At 39.8% G+C, this 23,129-nt stretch overlaps 1 protein-coding gene across 1 annotated transcript in view; it reads right to left on the bottom strand.

The window, feature by feature from the left end:
- Positions 1–23,129, bottom strand: part of LOC124265743 — a 107,883-nt gene that overhangs the window by 79,791 nt on the left and 4,963 nt on the right. The window lies entirely within an intron of this gene.

Consider the following 23,129-nt stretch of genomic DNA (forward strand, 5'->3'; position numbering starts at 1 on the left):
AATTGCATAAATAGTTGTGTAAGGTATTTGAAATTACGGTCCGGGAGGGCGAGATGTGTGCGTATGTGTTTTTGTTCTGGTGGTTGTTTGAGGCTGGGACGTGCTTTGCGTTCGGTGTCGTTTGGTTGTGAACGTGTGGTACGGTTGAGTTTGAGTTGATGGTTCGCGCTTGTGAATAACGTGGCGGTTGAATACGATGATCATGGTAAACATAGTGTACGTGAGATGGTGATAACGTCTTGTATTCGTTGGTTCGTTTGCGACTGGCGGACGACAACGTTAGCGGTTCGTTGACTTGCTTTAGGTCTTGGCGGTTGACGGGCGTGATTTGTGTCGACGGTAATGGATCAGGGGAGACGGTATTGGTGAGTTGCGGTCTTGTAGAACATGGAATGGGGTTTTAAAATACTGATGATGACGAGGTGTTGGTTTAATTAAATGGGCGGCGTTATGTGACGAAGCGGACGGTGGGATCGTGGTTCGAGGTAATGGTGGCGTTATCTTTATCATGAACGGCGCGTAGTGTTTGAGAATCGTATTTGGCAAAACCGACATCCCAACAAACTGATCATGCGATAATTATTTGAATTATACCAGCAACATGAATATAAGTAGGTTGTAAGAATGTATGTTGATAAATCACCACAGAAAGCGTGACCGTAGAACATAGTACGAAATACCCTAACCACTTATGTTAAGAAAAGCCATTTGAAATATATTTACCTTACAATTATAATATAATACGTTAACTATAAATACTGAAAACACTATTGCTAGTATTTCTATCAAGTTCGATACATGTAAGTCTACGTGATTTTAAACTTCCTCGTTTGTTCTTATACTACACAAGGCTTCTCTTAAAATTATCTTAGTATAACAAATCCAAATGTATTTAGTGGAAAAGAGATAAAGTCTTATATTACAATACTAAAGATGTAAGTAGAGAATCTAGTTACGGTACATCACGTGGGAAGAGGCTGTGATCTACAACAGTATCGTTTCTTGCTGCTTACAGGCTCCTCATATTGCGCAATATTACAATATTATATCGCTTTTAAATAACAGTCTGAATTTTAAAGACCTTCATTCAACTGGATATATAAATATTAATCAGCATTGATACATCTAATCACTTGTATATTTACGCTTTCTCATTCTTATCCTTGCAAACACGTCGTGCAGCGATGCTCTATCGTACAACGTGCTCTAACAAACGAAATCTGAAATCGTGGAAATCTCCAAACGCGTGACTCGACCGCGAAAAGTTGGCGGTTTTGTACGGACTTGATATCATATCAATCACACAAGAAAATTCGCATCGGCTGAAAGAAGTAGGTCATTGTCTGAATTGGTTCATGAGACTCAAGTTCCGGTTTGCATCCCTTGACTTTGACGCGTCAATATGTAATGTCTCTGGAAAGGGAAGGAAGGATGTGCTTTATTGATTTAATAAAGTGAGTATATCATATGCGTGCACCCATTTAATGTTTCGTTGAATGATAATTGCTTTTTCCTGATCTAGTTTTTCGTTTTCTACTTTACATTACACCAGTGGTTATAACGCCCTGAATTTATTATATCCACACTGGATATAATGCCATGTTTTACTGAATTTCCTGCCTATATAATACCCTGGTTATAATGCCAAACTGGATATATAATGCCATTTGCCAATGGTTCTTAGTAAAAGTCATTTTAGAGTCATTTTCCATAGTTATAATGCCAATTACACCGGCTGCATGTACTATACATACCTTAATTCGTTAACTGACGCGGCTCAAATTAATTGATAAACTAATTAATGCTTTAAGTAGTCATGTGTCCCAGATAGGACTTACATGTGACAATATGCTTCCCTACAGCAACAAGTCACCTGCGGCCTAGACGCTGGAATTATCCGTTGGGTGCGTTACGGGACATCGTGGTTGCTTGTGGGCCTCCTGGCTGATGCTTGGTTTGTAATTATGCCTGGATGTAATGTATGCCTGGACAGGCGGTGTGTATGACCGGGACATGCTGTGTGTTGGGGCTGGCTGTTGGCCAGGGATGGCCTCGATGGTGGGTTCAGGTGGTCATGAGGCTAGGTGAATGGGATGGGATGATGTATGAGACAACTGGGATTCAGGGGTGAGGGGTGAGGTGGGTCCTTGGGACTAAGCAAGGCATTGTTCCGGCGATGGCGGAATGATGGGGTGCCGGACCGGACGTCGGTGGTCGGCGGCGGGGCGTCGTTGTTGGGTCGGCGGCGAGTAAGGTTGCGTTGTTGTGATGCCGGTCATTGCCAGCGCGATTGCAGGTTCGTTGGCTGACAACGACGAAGCATGGGTTGCGTTCTGGCGGATCTTCCGGGGGTCAATGTCCGTGATGCGACTATCGTCGCGCAATATGAAATTCTATCAATGTAAGGCCCCATACAGCTCAAGCAATTTAGATGCTGTCGTGACCTTGATATCATTAATGTTTTCATAAAGTTATAGCTCATAATGGTGTGAAATAAAAGAACTCAATTTAGGTCATATGTGCAACAAGGCAAAATAATAGAAAAAATAACGAATCAGTAATAAACAGATATCAAGAAATAATATAAGAATACAAAATAACTACCGCAAAGTGTTGATTGTGTTACAACAGTATGAACATAAACACCAATGTTCGTGAGAACTAGTTACAGGAAACATAAATACACATTGATTAAGGCAATTACAAAATACACCTGATGCTTAAACTACGATAGAAGCAATACTGTTGTGTGATCAATGTTCTCTACGGCGTGTACCGTAACTAGACTTCACCACTTAGTATTGCAAATATAACATCTCTATCCTCTTTCACTCAAATACATTTGACTTGCTATACTAAAGATACCTAAGAGAGTCTATTAAAAGTAGTATAAGAACAAAACGAGGAAGTTTCAAAACCACGTAGACTTACATGTATCGAACAACTGACAAACACTCAGCAAATGGTGCTTCTCCAGTATTTCTATAGTTAACGTATTACATTATAATTATGGTGAAATATATTTCAAATGGCCTTTTTTCGTAACATATGGTTGGTACTCGTACCATGTTCACGGTCACGCTTCTGTGGTGATTTGCTTCATATACATTCTTTACAACCCTGGTACTTATATTCATGTTGCTGGTATAATTCCAAATTAATTATCCTTGATCGGTTTGTTGGGATGTGTCGGTTTTGTTTTCAGCATTGACGGTTTTCAACATTTGCTGCGGCTACAAACATATGTGATAAAGATAATGCCACTATTTCCTCATATTTCGCTACGATCTCACTGTCCATGCTTTTGTCATGATGCTGCTGCTATCGTCATGTAAAGAATCGGCTGACGAACTAACATCCTTGTCATTGTCAGGAGAAATCCTGTGAGTTCGAGGAAAATGTATGGGTGTATCTCTGGCCATTTCCTCCTTGATCTGTTGTTATTAAGCAACGTCATCATTACTATTACAAATTACGGAAATTGGGAACTTAGTAAAGCTGGTCTCTTTTCGCTGGTGAATAAATATTTGGGAAATGGTATCCGTTGGTTCAAAAGGCAAGCTGTATTTGCAACAACGTATCAAAGGCGTAAGCAGCCATTATAGATATGGTGACGCGGTGATAGGCGTTTTGTCAAAGCTCTACAGAAGGAAGAACGGAATTATGGAGATCAATTCGCGACAGAAACTATACTCTGATAGAACGTATTTTCAACCTCACGCCGGTTTACTGAAAGCCTACGGCAATTCGTGAACATAGGCGGAATACGTGCGGATGTGTGAGTTGGGCAGGCCGGTTTTGAATATGTTCGTTGTGGAATGGGGCTGAGTAGCGTAAATATGTTAAATATGGCGGATCGCTGTGTTTCCAGAGTAGCGGCTGCTGTTTGATAGCGCGGTTATTGGCGGGCGATGATGGCGGTGTGCGTGGAGTGGTGTTGTGAGGATGTTTTGGGCGTTGGGACATTGAGTTTGATTTGCGGTTTGATGATGAGTTGATGGGATGTTGATGGCGGGCGATTGGTGGGGGTCGACGGCTGGGTTGGAATGGTTCGGCGGACGGGATGATGGTTTAGTTGACGGATGAATGGTCAAGACGGAGTCGATGAAATGGGCGTATGTTGAATGTGGCGTTTGGGGTTCGGTGCGTAACGGTTTTCGTCGAGAGCGACGATATCGACTTACCGACATTGTTCGCTATGCCGGACGATGCGTATCTCCTTCTATCGTTCTTTGTAGATGATCTGACAAAATGAAAACAATGAACGTCGCGGATGACAATCACTATATGAAGGACGCAAATGTCGAAAATTGAAGTATAACTACTAAGAATATGTTCGATGGACGTAGATTGTACAGTCTGGTGCACAACCAACACCTCTGGATAGTCACTGGCATATCAGAACAGTCAGTTTTAACGTCTCAATCCCTCCCTCCTGAATTTCATTATCTGAACCTTACTTACCTCTGTATCAACTTCAAGATAACTATCAAATAATTACAAATATAATTACCACAACTGTGTTACTTCTAAATTCGTGAAAACTATTAAAATAAGATAATAAACAATAAATGTTTAATATCTAAATGCTCGATATTATGTATAATATCCGCAATTCTTAATCTGTTCGATAATAGTATTGACATCAACTATAACAAACCAGCAAAGTGAGTATTCAACAAAGCAACGTGTCTCCTTTCTTCGCAGTCAGATCATACCGGCGTCTGGCTGAACAAGCGTGTCATGGATTTTAGTTAAGAAATATCAATGTGATAAATAAGTTTCTTATTCTTGGTGCGGAATTACGAATGGTTTTACAAGCGTAAAGTCGATCACACATCTAAATGAATACACTTTATGACTGTAGTATTTCATAGTATATTCCTGGATAAGCCAAAGTGTAGAAAGTGAATGTGCACACAATATACCTGATAACGAGGACGTACATTGCAAGACCGACCGGGATGGCAATAACGGCTCCGACGGACACCCCTCCCGTAAACGCACCGGCTGAGAGCAAAAACAGACTTTGAGTTGAACGAGATCAGTATTTCTGACATTTATTAAATAACATTAACACGGTGTTTATGAGTCTTTCCCATGAACTTTGTCATCGGTGTTTTTATGCAAGGCCAACACTATGACATGAGAGACAAATTTCAATTTTGTACCGCTAAAATGAGGATTGAGCATGAACACGCAAATGTCACATTTCAGCTGAATGTTTATGAAATATCTTGATGGGGAAATAACTATATGAACATGAAAAATGTTGTCATCTGTCTGGTTTTACAACACTGTGTATAGGTTCCTGCGCGTGTATGAATCATACCTGGGGATAAATGAAAGGGAAGGATACGAGGAAGTCCCGTCATATTTGGAAAAGTTGTGACCTCTCAATGGAAAAATGTTGTCAACTTACCTGTATAAAACGTATCAATGTAATAGTTGCTGAAGACAGGTCGTATCTTAATCGTAACTCAAAATAACAGTATTTAAAACACACCTTGTCATCATACTTTTATATACCCCAGGCGTCTTTAAATGTACCTGGACGTGAACAAAGCAATAATCGCGGGTTTGGGGATGTTTTTGTGGTTGTTTGACTGTTTGGTGGATGGCGGCTGGCGGGTTGTGTGGTGGATAGTGGATGGCTGTGTCGGTGGTTTGTTGGCGGGATATGAATTGATTAGTTAACTGGTCGTGGGTTGGGATCGGGGTTTGGGATTTTTGGACGGGATGTTTGGGTTCGTGGTTTAGCGGATGGGTTAATGGGTGGAAGCGTTTGATTGGTTAGCGAAGCGTTAACGGTTGGCGGGGATCTTGGAACGTTGAGTCGCGTTACGGTTGGTTTAGTATGACCGGTGAACGGGCAGATTGACTGGTGGAATGGTAAACGTTACGTTGAAGCGATAAAGGCGGTATGGGATGCTGGTAGATGAAGAGGCGCGATGATGATTCGAATGATAAAATAGATTTGAAATGGGCGGTGTTTGTATGGTAGCATGGGATGCCGGTTTGTTCGGCAAGATTACGTTAGCGATGGTAATGAGTTGATGGTAAAGAGGCGAATGTTGAGCTGCCGATGAATTCTTGATTTGGAGATCGTGTTAAATAATATTGAAAAGTTACCTGTTGTGGAGTGCACTGTCTGTCCTACTTCTACTGATACTTTTACCAGCTATCACAATCTGAACTGTCACAATGATTGTTTTCTGGCATCGAGACCATGAACTTAATGAAAGCACTCTATACACTGAACCACATTCAAATTACCAACAATTTTCCTACTGAACGAAGCAGGATTTCAGGCTTCGATAATTGTGCCTCTCGGGAGCTATAATGGTCGACGATCCACCAAGCAAATGAGCCACAAAGCAGCATCATTTCAGCTTCAACTCGCTAATCACTCCAGGTTAGTAGCTGGCAACGTCAGTTAGTGCTTGATCAAGACTCTTCTTAAATGATGTCAATGTCGAATGTGTATTTATTTAGAATGCATAATTACACAGTAAACACAATCCTACAATCAAATGTAAACAAACGTATCAAACACATCCCAACACAATTCCACTGAATCAGAGCACGATCCTGCATGATCACAGTCAGCACCCCAACACGATCGTAAAATCAGGCACAATCACACAGCCAAGCACAGCCCTGCACAATCAGCCAGTACAGGATAAACAATCAACCAGGTATTCACGTCAAGCACAATCGCTGCAGCCCAGCATGTCTGGCAATCAAGCACAGTCCTAAGCAATCAAGCACGTCCCACACAGCAAGCTCAGTCACAGAAGCAGAAGCACAACCCCTACAGTCAAGCACAATCATGCAATCAAGCACAATGTTAAGCAAGCAAGGACGGCTTGGCTTGTATGGGAGTGTCATTGTTGTGGTTTATATGCAAAACGCACAGGTGATAATGAGAATTTAAAATGTGACATTCTGTGACAGGCGGTTGCTTTAACCAGGCATAATGTATGTAGGCCATGTCAGAAGTGGTATCGCTCAAACACACCATTCATGAAATATTGTTGTTTGATGATGTTTGAAATATCATGAAGGGCCTACGTGTAGTGACACTTCCCGAACGATATGCGTGAAAGTTGCTTCACCTGTGCCGGTGGCCAGGGTATGTGAGGGAGAGGCAGTTGCGTAATTTCCGGGTCACTTTCAGCGCCGGTTGCTGACGGGTGGCATGCGACTTGGCAAGCTGACCGTTTACGTTCGTGCGATCATTAGTTAAAGTTTTATTTGGAAACAAAATAAAGTGTTTACATTCCTGAGTTTTCACCTGTGCGTTTCTTTTTTTGCAGAGTATATGTTGTCATAGTTACCAAGGACCATGAGTCAGAGGGCGTGCCACACAAACCAAAGCCTGATTTCAAAATATTGATAAAACCAGTCACTGTATATACAATGAGACACATGGGAACGTAATTAAATCTAACCAAATCTGTTTGGCTAAAACGTACACACTGACAATCATAATATGGAATTGATTTTTCTTTAAAACAAACACGATCAGACTCACCAGTCCGTCGTGTCGAAACTTTAGCATAGCAGTTGATAAAGACGCTTCTTGTGGCTGAAATATGCATTGATCAAGTGACAATACACAATTGACTGTACATGTACTCTCTGACAGTTTAAAGCTGACGGCTCTGTTGCGGTTGAGTGATTTTACATGTGATTGGCAGCGGCTTTGGTATGCATGTCAAGATACAATTATTTTTGGGGGGTCTTTTTTGTGAAGCAAGAATTGACTGTACATGTTCTTTCTAAAGGTCTGAAGTAGTAGGATCTGTCGCGGTTGTCCGATTTTACATGTTATTTGCAGCGGTTTTGGTAAGCATGCCAAGATACAATGGCTTTTTTCATGAAGCAAACTATGATATTTAAGGAACAAAATCAAAGTTGACCTTGAGATTAATTTACTTTCCAGGTCGTTTGACAAATTGTTTCAAACAAAATTCTGCCCCAGGTAAACATGTCGATGAGGGAATACTGGTGTACGGCGTCAGGCAAATAATACGTCCATTAAATTACGCAAATTTTGTGAATGGAGATGCTTACCCTCATAGCGAACTCCTTGTGTCATCACTAATTTTTGGTGATCAATTCATATAATTTTCACAGCTATTATACCCTTACACTTTCTGAGGATAGTCACTGATGTATACATTTGCAATCAAGCTGTATATTTAAAGGAGAACTTACAAGCGATTCTAAGCCAAACAACTGATCGTGATCCTTCCGGAACTCTAAGTGTGATGAATGACTGTCCAGGTGATTGAATTGTTTGGAGCTGTTTATAGGTCCAAATCACGTCTGAGCAGGTATACGGTGTCGTAGTAATGGTCAAGATGGAACACCTTTCGGGTTCATTCCCATCTCCAAGACGTACATCAAGAGCGGTGATATTTACAGGCATCTGTGACTGAATTGTACAAATATGCTTGGACTTGGGCATCTCATCTGTATGCTTGTAGATGATAGTGGTTTCAGATGCATTCCGTTGTGAGGCTTCAGTCATGGGTATAATTACATCTTCTGTAACATGTGAATGCTCTGGGAATGACTAAATAAACCTCCATAAAAAGTTTTCTTTGCATTTGTTAAATTTGATTTCTTTTCAGTTAACAGTTTCAAAAAACTGATGTCTGAAAAATTATTTTTTTCTGTTCTTGATCATAAGGGTACAAATATACAGAGAGAAACATAGAAAGGAACGTAGGGAAATTCAAGCGTTCCTTATTAAAAACGTAATTCTGTTGTACAAATAATGGTGTCTTTTGGTACATACTCTTAACATGTGGACCTGAGGCAACAGTGGTTATGACCTACGGCCCTAGTAGAGCTTATGTCACCCGTACATAGGCATAGATAACCATCTCTTCACATCGTGTCTCGTAGATAATAGCCCCAAAATATGTACAATCTGAACCGTTTCGGGTCATGAGATGATTACCATTTTTACGATTTTGATGATTATTCACTCATTACCTTTGGAAACACTTATTTCGGATATCTTACAACAGATATATAGCATGTTCATTATTCCGATACTGCTCATGAATTTAACATGTAAATGGTTGAAATCTGATGAAAAGGGACGTCATCTATGTACTGTAAAAATTTCAATATTATCTACATTATTTAATGTAACCTTAATTCTAAATGTAAGAGTCCCTGAAAACACACTTACCATCAATGCACTGATATCTGACAATGGAGAATGTAACGGTTGCTGTATGCCGGGGAGCCTGATGCCCACATTGGTTCTCTGTAGAACAGTTGTTGTAGAGGGAGATGAGGTCGGTGTTGTCAATGCTGTGACTGCGTCTACTTACTGCCACATTGTCAGGGTTTACAGCTTGGCAGTTAGTGATACCTGCACCACATTCTCTGTTGAAGGTGAAGTAGGCGTCAACGATGGCGATCTTCTGGGTGGGGTTGCATCTGATGCTGTGCTTAGTGCAGGGAAGGCCAACAGTACCATAACAGGCTCTACTTGTCCAGATCTCTACGTGGAGAAATAGTCAGACTTTTATCATATTTTAAATATATATTTAGTGCAGCAGTCTTATAATGACTTCGTTATTGGAGTTCGTCTCCATCCAAAGGGAAAATATTCACATCAATCAAATCAAATGATGAGGATGTCATCATATATTTGACATCCCTAACTTTTACTATCCACCGGTTATACTTGAATTACAAACTGATTGGGGACAGGCAATTCCCCATACGGTGAAATTCCTTCCACGTGTGGACTGATGGTTTAACTGACAACAACTAGCGAATGGCATTCCAAGTAAGACATAGAACATCTACATGTACAACACTTGTTTATGACAGAAACGCATGACGAATCATATCAGCAATAAGTGAGTGAGTGAGTGAGTCAAAATTTAAAGTCACTTCAGCACTATTTCGTACTAGAATATAGAAGACTCCGCTCTCGATAGAGAAAGTGTCTTCTCAAATATAACATATGCTTAATTTGACTACTTTCTATATTGAATTGTGCATTCTTAGCTTTCGGTCGTGGAAGACGTGCCAATTTACACTTCTTAAAGGGGTAGGTACACGTGATCAAGAGTACCAGTTGTCCAACTTACGCTTTTGTGGAAGCCGCGGTGGTTGAGGTAAAGATTTCTGACTCTGAGAGTGTAGGTTCGAATCCCGAATGGAACTCAACCTAGTTCACGCTTGTACACAAATCCATAAAAACGTAACATTCAAGAGCGATTTTATGTACACATTTCAGCAATACAATGCTATTTAAATAAACCCAGGCTATCACAACATTATTTATGATTTAAAACATGGGTTAACACAATATTACAGTAATAATTATAATAATAATAGATGATGTACGCCTCTCTCTCTCTGTTTTTTCACTGGGTTACAGATAGCGGCAAGTAAAGTTTTAATTCACTTCCGTAGCCCAGTCAGTCTTCCTCCGGTAATGCAACAAACCATACTGGAGTTGGGGAGGGCACAGAACCCAGGGAAGGCACAGAACCCGACCAAGAATATCTTGGTCAAACCATCTGAAAACGACAATACTTGAGTGTGCGAGAGCGACAGGATGGCCTGAAAATTCACGTATCAATGGCACGTTGCTTAAGCTTCATTTGGACAATGCCATGCCCATGTATGCTTACCTGACGGAGCAAAATCTCCAAGACCAGTTCCGGCGTCTTAAAAATTTCATGGGCCGTGAGCCAGTTCAACCCACAACTGGTGCCTGTCAGGAACCTTTGCATGAGCAGAATGCTCAAGTGGCAGCAGCCCCTATACTTCTGATGGATGTCCGCGTGAACATCTTTCCTCTTTCCGAAACAAACTCTTCCGGCATAAAGCTAATTGGCCCCGACATTTCTGACCCTTACTCTTCCTCTTCCTCAGTTGCAGATCTTTCTGAAAATCCTGTGTATATTTTGTTTTATTCTATTTATGATGAAATATCTAACCTACCTTTAAAACAACGGAGGCCAATTAAACAAACAAATGAATATTTTCCAAAAATGAAATTAATTTATTAAATGACATTATTTCTATGAAACCTTCTGCCGATTGTTCATTACATGAAGTTAATGCCGCTCGTACCTTGGAGGAACTTCACACAGTTTCCAAAGAAACAACATGTAATACTAAGAACAATACACCAATGAAAAACCGATTTCAAGTAAAACTAACGGAAACTAGTAAATACATTTCCTGGATAGAGCTGTGCCTGAAGTTAAGATCATCAGGGAGTCCAATGTCAAAACGGCAAAAGGCAATTTGGAGAAAATTAAAACTGAAATACAAAAGAACGAAAGAAAAGATATTTCTCCAAATTGTCGAGTCCCTTAAGGCCAAAATAAAGGTTTGGACTGAAAGAAAGAAAAAAAATGGGAAAAGAAAAATATCTTTATGAAACAGAATAAACTCTTTAGAAATAATGAAAAGCACGTTTACAGGCAACTCAAATTAAATGGGGATGGTGAGCATGATAGATGACCTCCCATGGATGCCAAAAAAGGTTCTGGAAACAGTTGTGGTTTGTACCCGGCGACTGTAACCTGGGGGCACCATGGGTCAGTGATTACGGTCATGCAATGCATGAGAAAATAGCTGGGTCGTTTGTCTGTTATATCTCACCAGATTGCCTGAAAAGAGTTATAAAAAAAGTCCAAATCTGATATAGCTCCAGAGCCTGATGGCATTCGAAACCGGTATTGGAAACTGTTCCCCTGTGTCCAAACATCATTACTTCACTGCTTCAGTTCTCTCGTAGACTAAGGTGATGTTCCACTATGAATCTGCAAAGGTCGCACAATACTCCTTCCCAAAAAAGGATACTTCACTGATACCAAAAACTTCAGCCCTGTCACATGTTTGAATACACAATATAAAATATTCACAGGGTGTTTGACAAACCTCATGTCATCTTACTGTTTTTCCAATGATATCATTTACAGAGAGCAGAAGGGAGCGACAAAGGGATGTTGGGGGTGCAAGGATCAACGTCTTGTATAGAAAATTCTCTTTTGGAAGAGGCTAAACCATATCACCGCAACCTCTCCATGTGCTGGATTGACTACAAGAAAGCATACGAATCTGTCCCTCACGAATGGATTCTGAAGTCTGTTCATTGTATTGACCTCCCTGAGCGACTACTTGATATACTCAAGTCTTTAATGAGTTGCTGGTCGACTCAACTTGAGATGTACTCGAAAGGGCAGGTGCTTCAGAATCTATTCCCATCAGGAGGGGAATATTCCAGGGTGACTCCTTCAGCCCTCTCCTTTTTTGGCCAAAGACGGGTATACTGCAACTGATATATTTTTGAGTGTTTGAGAACTGTTGATAAATCGTGAATTCAATACAGTAAACTTGTACTCACCTGTTAGGTATAGTACCGTATCGAGAAGCTTCTGGGGAGTATCATCACCGACAGTATGTAGGTCCCATAAGACGTTTTCCTCTTCGAAGAAGATAACGTCTGTTGGTTTCCGAGTATTTGATCCCCGTTTTGACAAAGAACTTCGAGTCTTAGCTGAAAGTTCTGGTTCGCTTAACGGTTCTCCAAACCAAAAGTTGAAGTTGTCGTTGTCATCAAGGATGAGTCAGCTGTTATAGGAGAGAGTGATATTCCCTTCCAACCTTGTGTGAAGTATCTTGGGGTGCACTTAGATCAATCACTAACTCTCCATAGTCACATCATCAGTGTGTGCCGTGCCTGCTTTCTCGAGTTGCGCCGACTTGCTTCTATAAGGCCTATCTCACTGAAGACGCAGCAGCCAGTCTTGTAAGTTGCTTTATCACCTCAAGGTTGGACTACTGCCATTCAGTTTTCTTTGGTCTCCCTCTTGACGAGATCGCTCGTCTCAAGCGAGTACAGCACGGTGCAGCTCGTCTTGTGATGAAGAGACGGAAGTACAATCATGTGACTCCCATGCTGCAGCATCTGCATTGGCTGCCTAACACGCTTCGGTGCAAATGCAAGATTGCAACACTTGTGTTTCGCCATTTTGATGGTTCACTACCGCCTTAACTGTCCATAGAGCTCTCTACGCTCTTCCAGTGAGATATTGTTAAAAATCCCAAAGTACAACTTAAAGTCAGCAAAACAGTGCTCTTTCAAATAAAGTGCGCCCTCAGTTTGGAATGCTTTCCCAAATGAATTCCGCAATTCCCCTTCTCTAAGTTCATTCAAGACCGGTTTAAAAACATTCGTATTTAAACAAGCTTTCCTTTAATGTGTACTTACTGTCCCATGTTTGTGAGAGAGATGCGTAAAGAGTATTTCGGAGATTAGCGCTGTATAAATGCTATCCATTATTATTATTATTTATTATTATTTATTTTACAAATATCCTCCGAATCTCTTCTAAAAGAATTCTATGTTACGAATAGGTCTCTGTCGTTATCTGAGTCCATGTTGTCTCCTCCATGACCTTAAGGCAAATGAAATTCTATCATCGCCTCAGCCTGCACGTGCATTCCGTGCAAATCAGAATGACAGGAGTTGTTACGAATAAATGACACGCAATGCTGATTTAATTTTGATATACCCTATGTATACCCATCACTTGACGGTTGATAAGATGGACACACCACGACTCTGAGGGTGTGGTAGGAATTGTAAACCCTGATCGTCGGTGAAAATCACCTCCGATCACGTATTCGTCGGAGAAAATCACCCTCGATCATACGCGTCCTTGGATTTTCACCTCCGATCAGGGTTCACAATCCGTACCACACCCTCGGAGTCTTGGATTCTCCTATACATAAATGCCTGTACTAGGCACCGTCACAACGCCTCACCTTTAATTTTGTAATGGGCGATGACCTTGTTTACAATATCAGAACAAGGAGGAATAATATTGTTAGATGCAAACTATACCTTTTCCTCGTTCTGACAGGGTATTTTCCTCACTGACAATGACAAGGATGTTAATTCGTCAGTCGAATTTACATGACAAAAACAAGGACAGTGAGATCGTAGTTACACATAAGGAAAATAGCGACATTATGTTATCAGGTATGTCTGTATCGCAGCATGTGCATTGTTAAAGTTGAAGCAAAACGATATCCCAACAGAGAAACTGATCATGAGATAATTAATTTGAATTATACCAGCAAAATAAATATATGTATTTAGGTTGTATATAATGTATGTTGAAGTGAGTGAGTGAGTGAGTTAGAATGTTACATGGCATCGGCAACACTACAGCCATTTAGCGATGAAAACAAGGTAATCAATTTAAATAGCTGTCGACAAAGGACAGTAAAACCAACCAAGGTACCAAGGTAGATCACCATACTAGGGTCCATGGGGACTTACAGTGCCTTTGCTACCTGCATGGACCCTAGTTGGATTTACACCATCCCTTCAGCCACTGGCGATTGTAGGAAAGGTTTAGCCGAATTTAAAAAGAACAACTATACTTCGTTTAAAAATCTGGTCAGCTTAAATTTAACTTTGAAAGTTTTAGGACTTACGTACCCTCAGGAGGACGTATGTTGAAGTAAATTATAAGTGAAGAGTGACCATTGTTACGACAATGTAATTTTAGTTCCGCCTTTTCAGTTAATCAGTTGTCACTTTCACCGCAGTGGTATCCTGTTCACAATACGTGGTTGATTGACCTGTGTATAATTAATGAAGAGTCGCTACATTTGGGCAAGTATCATCTCTTCACGAACAGAACAATGCTCCATGTTTGTTTGAAGTATTGATATTATATGTCAGTAATCTACAAATGCTGTAACGCCGTTATTCCAAAGTACGTCACCAAATAGCATGACGAATGTGAGAATATTGGAACGTGTAAACCGATCCTGCAACACTGTTGTCACTATGTGTTAAGGAGAAAGCCCATTTGAAATATATTTACATGACAATTATAATGGAATGCGTTAACTATAGAAATACTGAGAAGCACTATTTGCTGGATGTTTCTATCAAACGTTTGCTTACTCAACGTGGGTTTTGAATTTTCCTCGTTTTGTTCTTACATTGCTCTAATACATCCTCCTAGGTATCTTAGCACGCTAAATCAAATGAATGCTTTTAAGTGTTATTGGTGTGAGGTACAAGGTGCTTTTTGAGGAAAGAAACGTTTTATTTGCAATGCCAATGAATTCATGGGTATAAGTGTACAATGGAAGTTTAGTTATGGGGTATCACGTGGGAGCGATATCATCTCGTCACTAGGCAATGTGTCTCGAAATAGTCAAAGGAAGACTTAGTACCTTATTGATTTAAATTTCATGATTTAAATTAATAGTATATCATGTCCCATTGTACACGTTTTACATTATGTTTCGTTAAATAATAAACCGCTTTTTCCTCATCTTGTTTTCCAGTTTTCTACTTAGCAGTATACGGTTTACCAAGGCTACTTCTTCTAAAAAGTTGCCCTCAATATTTACGTCTATAGGTGTGTTATGTTGGAAGTTCCAGGTAGATATGTTTATTTGATGAAGCTTATGCATATATGGCATCAGAGGTTTCCTGAAAGTCTGTAGGTAGTAACATAAGCACAGGGGGAAACGTCGTACATTGTATCTGTTCTGAGTATATATGTGTATTTGCAATTTTTAATACCTATGAATCATCTTCAGCCTTTCCGCATGCACGTCATGACAAAGAAATCCAGTTTACACTCAGAATACCCTGCTTGACTATTGATTTTTCCATCACAACGGATCAATATTTCATCATCAATAAGCAAATTTTTAGTTGTATTAGTTCACATTTAATCATTTTTTGAATTGATTGAATTGATAAATTTTGATGTATGTAGTTTTATTCAGTTTAGATAAAATGTGATTATTAACCGAAATTGTTCATGGCGATGCCCTCGACGGGGGATGAAGTGCCGCAAATTATTGTCCCCCAGAGAGGGTATGTAAGTCCATGTCTCTCAAGGATACGTTTGTATCTACCAGTTTTTTAATCGACGTATATTTGTTCTTTTAAGTGACGGCTAAATTCGACTGCGACATGGTACATGTAACTCAAAGGGCTAGTACTAACGAGGCCGACGACTCAAACTACATACACATGTGTTTATCTTACCTCAAACATAAATGTCGCTTTCTGATTGGCTGAGCGCTCTTCTATTATTTTCAATATATCCCGGGAGGAACATTCCAATGTACCCCGCTGTCAATGGCAACTCATTTGGTACTTCGTGGTAGTAATCCTTTATCTCGAGTAACATTGAATCACGTATGACGTGCGGTAGTTACCGATGTTTTGCGAATGCAAATCGATGGAAGGGAGATAACTCTAAATCTGATTTTCTTGTCAGCAAAATCGAGCGATGGCTACAAAAAGATTTGTACCTGTGCTTCAAACAATTCACAATTAACATTAAGGTATTCGGTAAGATAAATACGTTGTTCACTGGTCCCTCGGTCCCGATGTTTGTTTATCAACCAATGACCCCCTCGTGACCAGTGAACAATTTATGATATATATGTCACTATGCCAATGCAATAATCTAACACCACTAACAAATGTAGAAATATGCATTTCGCCACGGCAGTTAGATACGAATAAGCATAACCTTTATTCAAGGGTACTGGAATTTAGATAATAAATTATGTCAAACCGTAGCTCATTTGTGGAGATTTGCCAGAAGTTTCATTCACCGTGCAACAGGGGTAATCCATGGGAGGTAAATCTGGTTTGCACGATGTGCATTCTGAGAGTACTGAGTGACCTAACATTTAACGTCACATCAGCAATGTTTCAGATTTCAGCCATATCGTGACGAGAATTTGAATATAAATAGTTGATATATTAGGAAAGAAATCTGTCAGCGATGGACAGTAGAATTTCTATGGTATCACAGGAATAAAGGGGGAACTAGCTGATAGCATTTAAAAGAATAGATTGGTAAACAACACTACATTGTAAAAATGGGCTGTAGATCTCCAGCAAATGAAGGTAAATCACCATACTAGGGACCATGAGGACTTACAGTACCCTTGCAACCTGCATGGACCCTAGCTGGATTTACATAATCCCCTTAGTCTGTGGCAATTGTACTCGAATTTAGCCGTCACTTAAAAGAACAAATATACGTCGATTAAAAAACTGGTAGATACAAACGTATCCTTGAGAGACATGGACTTACATACCCTCTCTGGGGGACAATAATTTGCGGCACTTCATCCCCCGTCGAGGGCATCGCCATGAACAATTTCGGTTAATAATCACATTTTATCTAAACTGAATAAAACTACATACATCAAAATTTATCAATTCAATCAATTTCCTTCAAAAAATGATTAAATGTGAACTAATACAACTAAAAATTTGCTTATTGATGATGAAATATTGATCCCTTGTGATGGAAAAATCAATAGTCAAGCAGGGTATTCTGAGTGTAAACTGGATTTCTTTGTCATGACGTGCATGCGGAAAGGCTGAAGATGATTCATAGGTATTAAAAATTGTAAATACACATATATACTCAGAACAGGTACAATGTACGACGTTTCCCCCTGTGCTTATGTTACTACCTACAGACTTTCAGGAAACCTCTGATGCCATATATGCATAAGCTTCATCAAATAAACATATCTACCTGGAACTTCAACATAACACACCTATAGACGTAAATATTGAGGGCAACTTTTTTAGAAGAAGTAGCCTTGGTAAACCAAATATACTGCTAAGTAGAAAACTGGAAAACAAGATGAGGAAAAAGCGGTTTATTATTTAACGAAACATAATGTAAAACGTGTACAATGGGACATGATATACTATTAATTTAAATCATGAAATTTAAATCAATAAGGTACTAAATCTTCCTTTGACTATTTCGAGACACATTGCCTAGTGACGAGATGATATCGCTCCCACGTGATACCCCATAACTAAACTTCCATTGTACACTTATACCCATGAATTCATTGGCATTGCAAATAAAACGTTTCTTTCCTCAAAAAGCACCTTGTACCTCACACCAATAACACTTAAAAGCATTCATTTGATTTAGCGTGCTAAGATACCTAGGAGGATGTATTAGAGCAATGTAAGAACAAAACGAGGAAAATTCAAAACCCACGTTGAGTAAGCAAACGTTTGATAGAAACATCCAGCAAATAGTGCTTCTCAGTATTTCTATAGTTAACGCATTCCATTATAATTGTCATGTAAATATATTTCAAATGGGCTTTCTCCTTAACACATAGTGACAACAGTGTTGCAGGATCGGTTATCACGTTCCAATATTCTCACATTCGTCATGCTATTTGGTGACGTACTTTGGAATAACGGCGTTACAGCATTTGTAGATTACTGACATATAATATCAATACTTCAAACAAACATGGAGCATTGTTCTGTTCGTGAAGAGATGATACTTGCCCAAATGTAGCGACTCTTCATTAATTATACACAGGTCAATCAACCACGTATTGTGAACAGGATACCACTGCGGTGAAAGTGACAACTGATTAACTGAAAAGGCGGAACTAAAATTACATTGTCGTAACAATGGTCACTCTTCACTTATAATTTACTTCAACATACGTCCTCCTGAGAGGGTACGTAAGTCCCAAAACTTTCAAAGTTAAATTTAAGCTGACCAGATTTTTAAACGAAGTATAGTTGTTCTTTTTAAATTCGGCTAAACCTTTCCTGCAATCGCCAGTGGCTGAAGGGATGGTGTAAATCCAACTAGGGTCCATGCAGGTAGCAAAGGCACTGTAAGTCCCCATGGACCCTAGTATGGTGATCTACCTTCAGTTGTTTGCGATCATTAGTTAAAGTATTTTATTTTTAATTACTAGTTTTAAGTATATATCTGTGATGGTCTAGTTGGTTTTACTGTCCTTTGTCGACAGCTATTTAAATTGATTACCTTGTTTTCATCGCTAAATGGCTGTAGTGTTGCCGATGCCATGTAACATTCTAACTCACTCACTCACTCACTTCAACATACATTATATACAACCTAAATACATATATTTATTTTGCTGGTATAATTCAAATTAATTATCTCATGATCAGTTTCTCTGTTGGGATATCGTTTTGCTTCAACTTTAACAATGCACATGCTGCGATACAGACATACCTGATAACATAATGTCGCTATTTTCCTTATGTGTAACTACGATCTCACTGTCCTTGTTTTTGTCATGTAAATTCGACTGACGAATTAACATCCTTGTCATTGTCAGTGAGGAAAATACCCTGTCAGAACGAGGAAAAGGTATAGTTTGCATCTAACAATATTGTTCCTCCTTGTTCTGATATTGTAAACAAGGTCATCGCCCATTACAAAATTAAAGGTGAGGCGTTGTGACGGTGCCTAGTACAGGCATTTATGTATAGGAGAATCCAAGACTCCGAGGGTGTGGTACGGATTGTGAACCCTGATCGGAGGTGAAAATCCGAGGACGCGTATGATCGAGGGTGATTTTCTCCGACGAATACGTGATCGGAGGTGATTTTCACCGACGATCAGGGTTTACAATTCCTACCACACCCTCAGAGTCGTGGGTGTGTCCATCTTATCAACCGTCAAGTGACGGGTATACATAGGGTATATCAAAATTAAATCAGCATTGCGTGTCATTTATTCGTAACAACTCCTGTCCTTCCGATTTGCACGGAATGCACGTGCAGGCTGAGGCGATGATAGAATTTCATTTGCCTTAAGGTCATGGAGGAGACAACATGGACTCAGATAACGACAGAGACCTATTCGTAACATAGAATTCTTTTAGAAGAGATTCGGAGGATATTTGTAAAATAAATAGTAATAAATAATAATAATAATGGATAGCATTTATACAGCGCTAATCTCCGAAATACTCTTTACGCATCTCTCTCACAAACATGGGACAGTAAGTACACATTAAAGAAAAGCTTGTTTAAATACGAATGTTTTTAAACCGGTCTTGAATGAACTTAGAGAAGGGGAATTGCGGAATTCATTTGGGAAAGCATTCCAAACTGAGGGCGCACTTTATTTGAAAGAGCACTGTTTTGCTGACTTTAAGTTGTACTTTGGGATTTTTAACAATATCTCACTGGAAGAGCGTAGAGAGCTCTATGGACAGTTAAGGCGGTAGTGAACCATCAAAATGGCGAAACACAAGTGTTGCAATCTTGCATTTGCACCGAAGCGTGTTAGGCAGCCAATGCAGATGCTGCAGCATGGGAGTCACATGATTGTACTTCCGTCTCTTCATCACAAGACGAGCTGCACCGTGCTGTACTCGCTTGAGACGAGCGATCTCGTCAAGAGGGAGACCAAAGAAAACTGAATGGCAGTAGTCCAACCTTGAGGTGATAAAGCAACTTACAAGACTGGCTGCTGCGTCTTCAGTGAGATAGGCCTTATAGAAGCAAGTCGGCGCAACTCGAGAAAGCAGGCACGGCACACACTGATGATGTGACTATGGAGAGTTAGTGATTGATCTAAGTGCACCCCAAGATACTTCACACAAGGTTGGAAGGGAATATCACTCTCTCCTATAACAGCTGACTCATCCTTGATGACAACGACAACTTCAACTTTCGGTTTGGAGAACCGTTAAGCGAACCAGAACTTTCAGCTAAGACTCGAAGTTCTTTGTCAAAACGGGGATCAAATACTCGGAAACCAACAGACGTTATCTTCTTCGAAGAGGAAAACGTCTTATGGGACCTACATACTGTCGGTGATGATACTCCCCAGAAGCTTCTCGATACGGTACTATACCTAACAGGTGAGTACAAGTTTACTGTATTGAATTCACGATTTATCAACAGTTCTCAAACACTCAAAAATATATCAGTTGCAGTATACCCGTCTTTGGCTAACTCGTGACCATTTTGTCAGTTTTAAGTAATTATTTTACGACATATTTAACTAATTATTGGTATTTAATAAAAAAACAAACCTTTTGGTAATTCATCAAAACATCGCATAAAACATTTTATATCGGTTTTATCGACATTAGAGTTGACCTTAAATGTAACAAGTTTAATATTTCACAGGGCTACACTTTGCTCTTAGGGGTGGAAAGGACATAGGAGTCTGGGAATGGTTGGCAACCCTCACATTACCGGCCCCCATACTGACGGTAACGGTGGACGTTTTCTCCTCTATGTTTAAAGCGTGTCAAAGAGCAACTCTGGAAGACTGAATCAGAGGAAATTAAAGGTGTAAGAAGTACGGGCCTATGTGAATACTGACGAACCAGCTAGATGCTATGTCCGCATGTACGAGAAGTACAAATGTTTGTGGTGAGCTTCAGTTTTTTACCGTTTTGACAAGAACAGATTTTGCAAATAAATTTTGTTGAGCAAGCTGTTAATTATATATTGCCACAGGTTTGTTTTCAGCCCAAAAACCTTAGATGCGAAGGAAACGTCCAAAGAAAAAGAATGGTTTCACGGGATTCCGGGGTCATAACACGCTCCAGGATACCGTCAAGCGCTTTCGGACAGACAGGTAATTTGCTATTTCCACACCAAACGTCAGTGTACATTTGAAGCATCATTTTAAGATATTGATATCTGCAGTTTCAATTCAAAGCAATAATGTATGGGGCAGTTTGTATAGTATAAGGGGCGGTGGGGTAGCCTAGTGGTTAAGCGTTCGCTCATCACGCCGAAGGCCCGGGTTCGATTCCCCATATGGGTACAATGTGTGAAGCCCATTTCTGGTGTCCCCCGCCGTGATGTTGATGGAATATTGCTAAAAGCGGCGTAAAGCTAAAATAACTCACTCACTCATTGTATAGTATAAACAAGAGAAAAAAAAAGAGAAACACTTCATCTTTCATCAATGTTATTTCAGGTCCCAGAAGTTAAGCGGTTCGTCTGTATTTATAAACGAACAAGTGACGATCAGTGAGAGTGGTTGTGAAGGTTTAATAAGGAGCTCATAGGTTGATAAGGCATGGAAAGTGATGAGAAAAAATATTCGGAATCGTATCCGTTGGTCAAAAAGGGCAAGTTGTATTTGCAGCAAACTACGTAAAAGGCTTCAGCGATAACTTATAGATAGTGACATCATATCTTCTATGTACATTTGCATACTTTCCAATACCTTCTATTTATGCAAATATACATAGAAAAGTATATAAACGTACATGGACGATATTATAACAAATAATGACGAGTAAGAGTCAGGTACTATCTGATTATTATTTACCACAACACTGAAGTTAGTATAATTTGTAATAATGGAGTAATCGGAATTTAACTATACGTGGTACAATGCATGGGCATACATCGGGAAATATTTTAGGCTTCCGTATTTTAGGCTTCCGTTTTGAGTAGAATAGGTGTTTACTGGGAATACAAGATGTCTGCTCGTTTAATAAATGGTATGTGAAATTACAGTAAACAAAGGTCACACAGATAGAACTGTAGATATACAATGTGAGTTTACAGTAAATATGGCAGGAGCAGGTTTCATCAAAGCGACAATATCAACCTGGCTATTGTTCATACCTGTATATACCAAACGTACACATGTAGCTCTCCTTCTTATCCATGGCTATGTGTAGCTCTATACAAACACAATAAAAACATAGAGCTGCCCTGCAGCTAAAACGTGAGTATATAAGGACAAACAAGTACCAAGACAAACAAGTACCAAGTATTGAAACAACTGACAATATGTAAGGTTGATGGACAGTAGGTTGTACAATCTAGTCACTGGATCTTCAGGATAAGTAGGTGCATAAAAACAGTCAGTCTTAACGTGTCTCAATCCGCATCACACGCTAATGCCGTATTTGAACTTATCCAGCTACATCACTGACTGTTGCATGTACAAATTCGTGACTAATGAAATAGGTAAATCAGATGTTTTGGTAGTCCGGAGTAGCTGTTGATCCATGTGTAGTATCTTCTTGAGATCTTGAGGTCTGTTCTATACTGGTATAGTTGTTGACAGCAGCTCCAGCTGACAGACCGGAGTAAGTGGGGTGGTCAACAGACGCTGGCGTGTCTCTTTGTTTCTTCGGAGTCAGATCGTACCGACGCCTGAAAGGACAGATAACGTTTCATGTGAATTTCCTTTAAGCATTTTAAGGCAAACATCCTTTTGCGATTCCTATCTTTGATAAACAGAATAATCCCATTCTTGGTGTTCTCTGTT

Source organism: Haliotis rubra, unplaced genomic scaffold (genome assembly GCF_003918875.1).
Source record: "Haliotis rubra isolate DU_JTF1 unplaced genomic scaffold, ASM391887v1 Scf990, whole genome shotgun sequence".
NCBI classification, from domain to species: Eukaryota; Metazoa; Mollusca; class Gastropoda; order Lepetellida; family Haliotidae; genus Haliotis; species Haliotis rubra.